At 33.3% G+C, this 11,314-nt stretch overlaps 1 long non-coding RNA gene across 1 annotated transcript; it reads right to left on the minus strand.

Moving 5' to 3' along the window:
• Positions 1 to 1,365: 1,365 nt before the first annotated feature.
• LOC126833107 (uncharacterized) lies at positions 1,366 to 2,003 on the minus strand. The gene is made up of 3 exons (XR_007684862.1): positions 1,881 to 2,003; positions 1,500 to 1,825; positions 1,366 to 1,428 (listed from the first exon to the last, which is right to left on the minus strand). It is a non-coding gene; the product is annotated as an uncharacterized LOC126833107 (long non-coding RNA).
• Positions 2,004 to 11,314: the final 9,311 nt, after the last annotated feature.

Below are 11,314 nucleotides of genomic sequence, written 5' to 3' on the forward strand. Positions count from 1 at the left end.
TGCGCTTGCGCGTACATGTTGCAGAAATGGATAACGAGTCTTCGACGCCACGGGGCCATTAAAATAAATCCAGTCGAAGACTCGTTATCCATTTCTGCAACATGTACGCGCAAGCGCATATATATATATATATATATTATTTGTATATATTATTTTTCGGTGCGACGGCGGCGGCGGCGGCAACCGCGGTCAGGTACCGGCCGGCTCCTCCACGAGTAAACCGAGAAAAAAAATACTGTGGTTGCCGCACGTCGACCTTGACGCACAAATTTCAGACACGCCTGTGAGCCTCCATTCCACGTGGACGTGGCACGAATTGCCAACGGCGTGAATTCATAAATTACATGATGTGTTATATATATGCGCTTGCGCGTACATGTTGCAGAAATGGATAACGAGACTTCGACTGGAGTTCTTTTAATGGCCCCCGTGGCGTCGAAGACTCGTTATCCACTTCTGCAACATGTACGCGCAAGCGCATATATATATATTCCAATAAAATTAAATATAATAATAATACTATTATTTATATAATAATCCTAATATGATATAAATTACATGATGTGTGTGTGTGTGTGTGTGTGTGTGTGTGTGTGTGCGTGTCGTCGACCGGTCCGTCATTATCTGTAGAGTACAATAGTCAACGGCAATTAGTTATTTAATTTTTTTTTCTGCTAACTGACTATTGCACTTACCCATAATATTATATAACTACGGTATCGTGGACGTATGTTAGATAAACTAATAATGATAATATTTTTTTTTGCACTTACCCATAATATTATATAACTACGGTATCGTGGACGTATGTTAGATAAACTAATAATGATAATATTTTTTTTTTTTTTACTTTGTGCACTGACCATGCGGCCGTCGACCTTGACGCACAAATTTCAGACACGCCTGTGAGCCTCCATTCCACGTGGACGTGGCACGAATTGCCAACGGCGTGAATTCATAAATTACATGATGTGTTATATATATATGCGCTTGCGCGTACATGTTGCAGAAATGGATAACGAGACTTCGACTGGAGTTCTTTTAATGGCCCCGTGGCGTCGAAGACACGTTATCCATTTCTGCAACATGTACGCGCAAGCGCATATATATATATATATATATTATTTGTATATATTATTTATTCCAATAAAATTAAATATAATAATAATACTATTATGATATAAATTACTTGATGTGTGTGTGTGTGTGTTCGTTAATAATATTTATTTTATTAGTACAATATCATTCAAATCGTAATAATAATAATAATAAGATCATATTTCGTTTACTTGATATATATATATTTATTTAGCTAAACATACATTTTTTTTTTTTTTTATTGACATTAATCACATTTACTCCTACTGCTACTTATATATTTGCGCGTGTGTTGTACTGCAGGTCAGTCGTCGAACGGTCCGTCATTATCTGTAGAGTACAACAGACACCAGCAATTAGTTATTTAATTTTTTTTTCTGCTAACTGACTATTGCACTTACCCATAATATTATAAAAATACGACATCGTGGACGTTGGACCCGTTCTTCTTTCCCTTGTAGATCATTGTTAGATTAGAATCTATCGGCTTCTGTAGTTCTTCGTCGGTCATTCTGAATCTGGTTGGCAAGTATACGCGTATGGGTTGTGGATTATCGCCCAAGCGTAATTCTACGGCGGGCGTACGCGCATCGTGCTTTGTAACGACCGTTTCGAACCGTATCACTCTGTATGGGACGAAGGGTTGAATCTCCGTAATGTGACGTCTCCTCGATTCCAACACGAACTCGCTGCGGTCGTTTAGGAAATCTTTGGTGATTTGACTCATCTGTAAATGACAATATTGTTTGACTTAATACATCTAAGCTCTGGCTCGGACTTACCTTGACCGTACGTGTGTGTATGTGCACAAATGATTGTTCACCGACTGTCTTGCAGTGATAACTGGTAACTGTTAAATGTTGGGTGGTGCACCCTTCCTTATATGCTGATGTTCGCCCGTCCCCACCATGTGCGTGTGTGTGTGTGTGTGTGTGTGTGATACCAGTAGTGATAACAGGATTGTGATACCAGTAGTGAAAACCGGATTGTGATAACAGAATCGTGATATGGCCGTATCGAATCCTGTTATCACGACTCTGTTATCACGCCCTGCTATCACGCCCTGTTATCACGACCCTGTTATCACGCCCTGTTATCACGCCCTGCTATCACGCCCTGCTATCACGCCCTGCTATCACGCCTTGCTATCACGCCCTGCTATCACGCCCTGCTATCACAACCCTGTTATGACGCCCTGTTATCACGCCTTGCTATCACGCCCTGCTATCACGCCCTGCTATCACGCCTTGCTATCACACCCTGTTATCACGACCCTGTTATAACGCCCTGTTATCACGCCTTGCTATCACACCCTGTTATCATGACCCTGTTATAACGCCCTGTTATCACGCCTTGCTATAACGCCCTGTTATCACAATCCTGTTATCAGGCTCCTGTTATCACGATCCTGATAACAGGAGCCTGATAGTGATAACAGGAGCCTGATAACAGGGCTACATACGGCCAAAACATACTACTCTGGGCCAAATCTATCAAACGCTTGTGCGACATTACGAAATAAGCCAGTAAAATATTGCTTGTTTTAAAATGCTGAAGCGATCGTATCTGTCAATCTATGGATTTGGTGAATTGTAGAGTGACTGGCACGAAATCCAAACTGGGTATTAGACACCAAAAATATCGGGATGCCTATTGGCATGAGTTGACCCTTAAGTTGGACTTGAACGAGAATTAAATGAAAAATGTTTATTGGTAATTAATGAACGTAGGAATTATCCTTTTTGGTTATTCCAGTTACATCCCATAAAAAATGTTTTGAGTTCAAGTCTCCACCAGCTACATATAAATGACTTAATGGGTCGAATAATTTTTAAAAATCAGCTTGACGTATATTATAACGAGGAGGACAATAGACTGCCGAAATAGTAATTGGAAATTTATTTAAATAATTTCAATTGTTAATTTTTTTTTTTTAATATTTGCAATTAATTAATTTGGATTACATTATGTGTAAAATAAAATATAAAGGGATATAATATACATTATTTAACAAATGTAATTTATACTATATTTATACAGTTTTATTTAAGTATGACGCAAATGGCAATGTTATTTGTAAGAAAACAGAACGTTCATGTACATAAAAAAACACTAAGTAGCGCCGAAAAAATATTTCGCAGTCAAAAAAACAATTTTGGTTAGCGTTGTATAAAATAAATTTTTGCAATAATTGTCCAATATTCCAAATATCCCTAATATAATATTATCACCAAATGAGTACCAAATAAGTCAAAATTTTAGATATATGTCAATAAAAAATTGTTCCTGTAAATATTTATTGGGCCAAATCATTATTTAGTTCTTCCAACTAGAAGTTTATAGTGTCCCTATATTAAACCATAAAAAAGTAAGACCGTTGTTTATAAAAACTTTTACAATTAATTAATTTGGATAACATTATGTGTAGAATAAAATATACAGGGATATAATATACATTATTTACAAATGTAATTTATACTATATTTGAACAGTTTTATTAAAATATGACGCAAAGGCAATGTTATTTGTAAAATAACAGAACTTTCATGTTTCTAAAAAACACTAGCGCCGAATAAATATTTTTCAAACAAAAAAACGATATTGGTTAGTGTTGTATAAAATTATTGTCCAATATTCCAAATATTATTAGTATCAAATAAGTCAAAATGTTAATTTTATTATTATACAGCATTAAATCAGAAATTAATTGAAATTTTTTTTATAAAAAATTTCAATAAATTCCAAATATTTCTAATATTATTAGTACCAAATAAGTCAACATGATAATTATATTATTATACAGAGCATTAAATCGAAAATGTATTGATAAATAATTTTCTTATAAAGAAACCCCTTCAAAAAACAAAATATATTGGGCACAAGATTTACAGTGTGGTCGCTATAAATTTAAGTAAATCGGTAACTCTTCCAAAAATAAAAATTTGGTCCAAATAAACTTACAGGGTACAAAACATTTCTAGTTGGACCGACTCAATAAAAACTGGGTCCAACTAAAAGTTTGGATATTATAGGGATTAGGGGTAAAACAAAATTTGTAAACGAAATAAATAATTAAAAATTTGTTCCTGTAAATATTTAGTTGGGCATATTCATATACAAACCCGTAAGTGTCGAAACATTTTTGAAAATCAACTTGACGTATATTATAACGAGGAGGACAGTAGACTGCCGAAATAGTAATTGGAACATTATTAATATTTATTGACACGCTTGACGCTTGAATGTGTTGTTTTTGGTACGGTCTGATTTTGTTATGTTGTATGGTATTTGATATTAAAATAGTAGTACCAGCGTGAGCTGAGCCGCCAGGATGATTAATTTTGTATGCGGTATAGTTGTATAAGTAAAAGTGTGATTTTTCAGTAAAGTGTGTTTCACTAACTAGAGCTACGTCAATAATATTGTCGTTTGATATAGTTTGTAACTCATTTTTATGCTATTGAAGTCCATTAGCATTCTAAAGAAGTACTTTGGGAGAAGTTTTATTAAGATTAGAATCATTAGACATTTTTTGTAAACAATTTTAATTATTACTGTTATTAACAAGTATATTATGGGGTTGATTAATTATTTGAGATCAGTTAGAAATGAAAAAAAATTTTTAGTAAAATCTTTGTCAGCATTAGTTGTATTTTGGGTTTGAGTATTGTTACTATAGTAAGATTGTTGAGTTATTTTGGCGTATGATTAATGCATGTTGGGATTATGTACAATAGGGTCTATTGCTTGGGTTTTACCGACAGGGGCCTTTACATTATTTACAAAATTATGTTCAATATTATGGTTTAAACAAGTAATGAACAAAACACTTCTAGTGGGACTGATTTAATAAAAACTTGATCCAACTAAATTATGGTTATTACCTATATGGATTAAGGGTACAGTAAATTTGTAGTTGAAATAATTAATTACAAATTTGTAATTTTTATAAACATTTATTTGGCCCAATTATTTATTCAGTTCCTCCAAAAAGATATTTATCATGTTCCTTTTTTTTCCACGGTTTAATTATGCCACACTATGTACATTTTTCTGTGTAGGGACCTGGTCTACAATTCAATAGTAATAATATATAATGTATACTTCATATTGAACCTACACAAATAATTCAATAAGGATAAGAAACTATTTTTATTTAAAAAATTTCAATCGTTCATTTTTTTTTTTTTTAATTTACAATTAATTAATTTTGGATAACATTATGTGTAGAATAAAATATAAAGGGATATAATATACATTATAAAAAAAATGTAATTTATATTATATTGAACCAATTTTATTAAAGTATGGCGCAAAAGGCAATGTTATTTGTAAAAAAACAGAATAACCATGTGTCTAAAAAACACTAGCGTAGAATAAATATTTTGCAAGCAAAAAAACAATTTTGATACAGAGGTTCAAATAACAAAATATAATGGGCACAAGGTTTACCGTGTGATCGCTATAAAAATAAATAAACTAGTAACTCTTTCAAAAATACAAAGTTGGTCCAACTAAAACTATGGTTAATAGAAGGGTACAAAACATTTCTAGTTGGACTGGCTTAATAAAAACTGGGTCCAACTAAAGTTTGCCTATTATAGGGATAATGGGTAAAACAAAATTCGTAAACGAAATAACTAATTAAAAATTTGTTCCTGTAATAATTAGTTGGACCAAACCATTATTTAGTTTTTCTAACAAGAAATTTATCGTGTCCCTAAATTAAACCATAGTAAGGCCGTTGTTTTTAAAAACATTTACAATTAATTAATTTAGATAACATTATGTGTAGAAATAGATATAAAGGGATATAATACAAATTATTTAAAAAATGTAATTTACACTATATTGATACAGTTTTATTCATTTATTATAGCCGGATGAAATATTTCGCTAGCAAAAAAACAATTTTGGTTAGCGTTGTTAAAAATAATTGTCCAATATTCCAAATATTCCTAATATTATTAGTACCAAATAATTTAAAATGTTAAATATATATTATTGTACAGAGCTTTGATACGTGTATCAACTCTTTTTCAGAAATCTAACCTAAAATGTACATAAGTGGGCAAAAATTTGAAAAACATCACTAAATCCCTTTTACAATCAAGAAAAACACCCAAAAAGTTTACATATTTTTGAAATGAATGTTAGTATTCTCAATAAGTTTTTTTTAAAAATATTCGAATTAGTTTTGTCTGCCACACTATGTATATTTTTCTGTGTAGGAACGTGGTATACAAATCAATAGTAAAAATATATGATATATACTATATGTTATTATTGCTTATGAAATCTTTCGACTTTTTTTTAATTTATAACTACATGTATGTTTGTGTTTCCAACGTTATTAACAGCTTGGAACAGCAAAAAAGCTCTCACGAAAAAACCAAAAAAAAGGAAGGCATTTTTCTTTGTTTTGTTTTTTTTGTGTACCTAGTACTTAAATTTTGAATGCTATTCACAATGTAAACTAGGTGTTGCTTATTATATTATAAACATTTTTCAAGATTCCTATTAAGAAATTAAAAAAAAAAAATAAACACAATTCCAATTATAATTATTTATTTACAATTTAATTTTGTTATCCGTTAATATTTAATTGTAGTCGTTGTTGTAAATATTATTTCTTTTTTTTTATGAGTCAGTTTGTTATCCAAACAATTATAATTGCAAAGCTAGTCTACTCAGTCAGTTATCAAGTTGCGTATATTTTTAAATAAACCTTAAAAAACACCAACGTTGAGGGGTTAGGTTAAGGGAGGGGGTAGGATTATAGTTAATTAAGCATTTAGGAATGTCTAGTACGTAATGGATATTAGGAAAAAATGATTATTTAATAAAAGGATAAAACTAAATTTTCTTTGAAAATATAGACAAAGTTTTTATTACACATAAAAAAAATGGTCGATACATCTTTTTACATATTTTAAAATTTATGCATCATAGATTGTTATACAAAAAATATATTTGTAAAAAAAGCCTGTGCTCTACATTACAATAAACTTAACCTTTTCAAACTGCGTATTTTTTTTTATATAAATGCAAAACCATACCAATGTTAGTGGAGGGATGGGTATAGTCGGGATGGCAGGGAGTCTAGTGAAACCGAACAAGTGACAGGTTTTATGAAAAATGACGTCTTAAACAATAAAAATTACATAATTACTAATTTGTAATTTCTATTTTTACATCTATTTGTTCTGCCGCATGCACAGTCCATACTCGTATCCATAATAATTTACAAAAATAAATGAATTTTTTAAATAATAATAAATTATTTTGTATTACTAATTATTATAAGTAAACAATTTTACAAATTTTATGAGTACCGATCTCGTACTATAACTCAACAATGATCTCGCTGATTCCACTTCGCGCAATTCGACCTGCATTGACGCTGTGTTTTCACGCCACATCAATCGCCTAGAGACGCGCAAGTACATCTTGTACTTCAGTGCCCACCGACCGTTATTATCTATTACTTCTGTAAATAACGTTGTAAAATAAATGTTGTCTAATCGCTGATTAGTGTATTATTCGTCTGTCATCACCTACCATTCGCTCGAGTACCGTGGTTACCATAGTTACATTCCAAGTGATATGTCTTATATATCATTATATATATATATATATATATATATATATCTCACATGAAAATGTCGACCTCAAGCCAATCCCCATCCCAATAACATATCTCTTATCTATAATCTCTAATCTCTTATCTTTTATCTCTTTTTAATTTAAATCCTATTCTTCTTCTTCTTAATGTGCCGATCCGTTTCGGATGTTGGCGATCATTATTGATATACTAGTTTTGCTAGTGGAACTCCGGAACAATTCTACAAAACTTTTGTCAAACCATGTTCTGAGGTTGGCTAGCCACGATGTTCTTCTTCCAGGACTTCTTTTGCTATCTATTTTTCGTTGTAGGATACGTTGGAGAAGGTCATATCTGCACTTGTTCCGCATAATATGTCCTAAGTACTGGAGTTTTATGCATTTAACTGTTGTAACTAATTCTTTTTCCTTTCCCTTTCTACGCAATACCTCAATATTGGTAATTTTCTCAGTCTATGACATTAATAAATACACTTCTGGCTTTACCAATGCGTCATTTTATTTCGTTAATGACGGTGCCAAGATAGTGGTATTGCTGAACTCTTTCTATTCTGGTTAGATTAATACTAATGTGAGCTCCGGTGATGTCTTCCTTGCTATAGATATTACTATTCTTTTTTTAATTACCAAACTAATGAAACGGCTGTAATTCACTCTAAATATACAGTATACCAAAAGTAAAATATCATCAATCTATCAATACTTGTTTTTAATATAATTCAAACAGTGGAAATCTGTAATACAAAAAACTGAGTAAAATTACAAATTTGTTCTGTATAAACAATGTCTTATTGTCTTATTTTGGTGCAAGTGATTTCCTTTGTAATTAAGTGTAGACTGATTTTTTTTTTATTAAATCTTAATTCGGCAAAAAAACTATGCACATCATACGTTCAAGTCTTTTGTGTAACAATATGGTATGATATTATATTAGTTATTTATAAATATTAAAATGTATATGTGTATAAATATATCAACAACAATATAATGAACTACATCCAGAGTACAACAAAATAACAATAAATTCAACCCAAACCACTTATAAAAATGTTGAACAATGTTTATAGCTTCCAACATTATACCACTTTGTTTGCAACGATTTGCGGTAACGACAAAACAATATTGTGTTATTAAAAAAAAAATTTTTAAAAATTAAGTGTATCACAAATTTGATTTTTTATTGATTTTCCAGTGATCGTCAATTTCTAAAACTTTGCCCTCTTTTTTCAACTTTAAAAGATGCTGCACCACGCTGATCGTTGCGACTTCTTGTAATTTTTTGGAGATACCCTAAAACAAGAAAACAAATTTAAAGTTTAAATGCACAGTTTTAAGTGTTCAGAAGTTCATGTTGCTGTTTTAATAACATTTAGATAAAACTCTCATGAGTAAAATACATTTTGGTCGACGGAGGAATTAAGTAACAAAGTCAAAAATTATCTTTTATTTGATTATTCATGACAAAATTATTCGGTACTCGTTATTTATTATTTGAGACGCTTATTTTTAAAATCAATTCAGTTTTAATGCCAGTCACTTTCGCGAGTATCATATCGACACCTATAACGCAGTACAGTACATATTTACCGAATTTTGATTTGCCTAAATTTGATGGTAGTCCTGGAAAATGGCGATCATTCTATGAAAGGTTTGAGTCTTTTGTTTCCGCAAGAAATGTTAATAAAATCGACAGATTTCATCTATTATTATCATGTTTATCGGGTCCAGCGTTATACACAATAAAGTCCTTCCCACTCTCTGCCGCCAATTATGACGACGCGTGGGGCGCTCTCATAACGCGTTATGAAAATCAACGGCTCTTAGCATCGGTACATTTAGATAGAATATTTTCGTTCAAACCTATTGCTACAGAGTCATTATCCGCATTGAATGGTTTTATTGAAGTGTTTAATGATAATGTAACAGCCATAAAAAATCTCGATGTGGAGGATTTATCGGGTTTCTTATTATTTTATATGGCCGCTAAAGTATTAGACCCAGAAACACGCCGTTTATTCGAAGCCACGGTGACGCAGTCTACTATCCCAAACATAGACGATTTGATTACCTTTGTTAGCCAGCGCTGTCGTATCTTAGAAAACATTAAGGGCTACAATTGCGATAAAAAAGAACGCGTTAATAAAAATAATTCTAACAAAACATATACTCCACCGAGAGCTGTATTAACCGGGACCACCGGATCACCGAAAGACTTTAAAAAATGCCCATTTTACTCAGACTCCCATCCGGTATATCGGTGTAGTGTTTTTCGATCATACGCAATAGAAAAACGACGCGAGGTCGCTGTCAAAGAAAGTCTCCGTTTTTCGTGTTTGAGTAGTATGCATCGCGCCGCTGATTGCAAATCTAAATTATCATGCTCAAAATGTCAAAAACGCCATCATACTCTACTTCATTCCAACCCGTCATGTACTGAAACTCCAAATACCTCAGAACATCAAGTTCAAGAATTTTGTGATTTATCGCAAGCAAATCATACCGTCGTATTAGGTACCGCAGTTATTCGTGCACGTGATAGTCGGGGTAATTATCAGGCAATTCGTATTTTGTTAGATAGTGGCTCGCAGGTGTCGGCAATAACCACTCGTTGTGCATCTCGGCTTGGTCTCACCAGACGCAAATGCTTACGTAGTATTAGGGGCCTTGGAAAAACCCCTGTCACTGAAGTAAATGGAGAAACGAGTTGTTATCTTCTACCGCGACAACAATTGGAACCGTCCTTTTGTTGCAACGATGTCATAATACTACAGCAAATAACAACGACCATGCCTACATCACCGTTGCCGTCCGCCGTCCGCGAGTGCTATAAACATCTATTGTTAGCTGATCCCGCATTCGATACACCCGCGCCGATAGACATGTAAATAGGCGGTGACTTATTCCCACACGTAATGCGGCCTCGTGGCGGCATCATACGCCACAACGGTTTGCCGTCCGCGATAAACACACATTTTGGCTGGATAGTATGCGGTTCATTGCAAGAACAAAGTACCTCACTTGTTCATTCCTTATCAGTGGCATCAGTAAAATTAGATGACCTTATGCGCTCCTTTTGGGCTATAGAGTAAGCCGCAACACCAATTGAGTCGATAACGGAAGAACAACGATGTGAAGAGTGGTTTTCAAAAACAACTACGCGAGCAAATGATGGTCGGTTTTGTGTAGCACTTCCATTTCGCGATTCCGTTTGTCTTCCCAATAGTGTCAACCAGCCATTTGATACAGTGCCGCCGTATCATGGCCTCGGCAATTCACGCGCGGTAGCTCTAAAACGATTTTATAATTTAGAAATGCGTTTGATTAAAGACCCTGCGTTGTACGCCGAATATCGTGCTTTTATGGCCGAGTACGCCGCCCTTGGTCATATGAGACTGGCTACTCAGTCTGGTTATTATTACATACTGCATCACGCCGTAGTGAAACGCGATGGAAAAAATATTGATAAATTACGTGTGGTGTTTGATGCGAGTGCCGCCACATCAACCGGGTTTTCACTGAACGACGTATTATTAGCGGGTCCTAAACTCCAAAACGATATTTTTGACATTCTCCAAAAGTGTAGGCTTAAGCG

This window comes from Adelges cooleyi, unplaced genomic scaffold (assembly GCF_023614345.1).
Source record: "Adelges cooleyi isolate 19-005CV unplaced genomic scaffold, UGA_ACOO_1.1 ACOO_flye_CR_arks_rails_tigmint_CR_PRNA_186, whole genome shotgun sequence".
NCBI lineage: Eukaryota > Metazoa > Arthropoda > Insecta > Hemiptera > Adelgidae > Adelges > Adelges cooleyi.